Source organism: Lolium rigidum, chromosome 4 (assembly GCF_022539505.1).
Source record: "Lolium rigidum isolate FL_2022 chromosome 4, APGP_CSIRO_Lrig_0.1, whole genome shotgun sequence".
Lineage (NCBI taxonomy): Eukaryota > Viridiplantae > Streptophyta > Magnoliopsida > Poales > Poaceae > Lolium > Lolium rigidum.
In genome coordinates, this window is record NC_061511.1 from 174,992,221 (window position 1) to 174,992,976 (window position 756).

The following is a 756-nucleotide window of genomic DNA, read 5'->3' on the forward strand; positions in this document are numbered from 1 at the left end:
GCCCGTCTAGCTCAGTTGGTAGAGCGCAAGGCTCTTAACCTTGTGGTCGTGGGTTCGAGCCCCACGGTGGGCGATTCAGTTTTAATTTTTGCGGCCACCACTGTTTTAGCAGTTTTACTCATTAAATTATTCTAGATCACCTTCAGTCATTTCCTTTTCATACTTCAGGGGTCTTTACTAATTTTCTCATTTATACTTCAGATCATTGTTGAGTATTCCTTCTTGGGTCATGAATAACTTGCTCCCTCGTACTGCCAAACAGCGCATTTTCCTTGTTGCTTGTTAATTATAGACTTTTCCATATTCCTGGTATACTTTATTTCTTAGATTTTAATATTTTACCTCATTTTGTGATATCACCAAACTGAAAAATGTAAGTTTACTTTTTTGTCCGGCAAACCAGCTACCAGGAGACAACTCTAGAACACATTCTTTACGAGGGCACTGAAAATTATGGCACATTCCGTCAAAACATAGATTTTATCGTGTCAACGTTGTTTGGAGGGGCTGATAACCGCACCACGGCGCTTCTACGCCATATCAGACGCAAGATAGCGAATACAAGTGGTACAAAAGCATTAGGTACCACCTAAGTAAAACAATATTTGTTTGGCCCATCATTCAAAAATGAGTGTGCACAAATGGCTCGCTAAATAGGGAGCTTTGCCAACTTTGCAGGTGCGACCCAAAGACAACAACTCACATGATTTTCCAATGTCATTACTCTGCAAGGGTTTGGGGGCAATGTACCCGATT

General features: G+C 41.0%; 1 non-coding gene across 1 annotated transcript; it reads left to right on the plus strand.

Moving 5' to 3' along the window:
- Positions 1-73, plus strand: TRNAK-CUU. The gene has a single exon. It is a non-coding gene; the product is annotated as a tRNA-Lys (tRNA).
- The last annotated feature ends 683 nt before the right edge of the window (positions 74-756 follow it).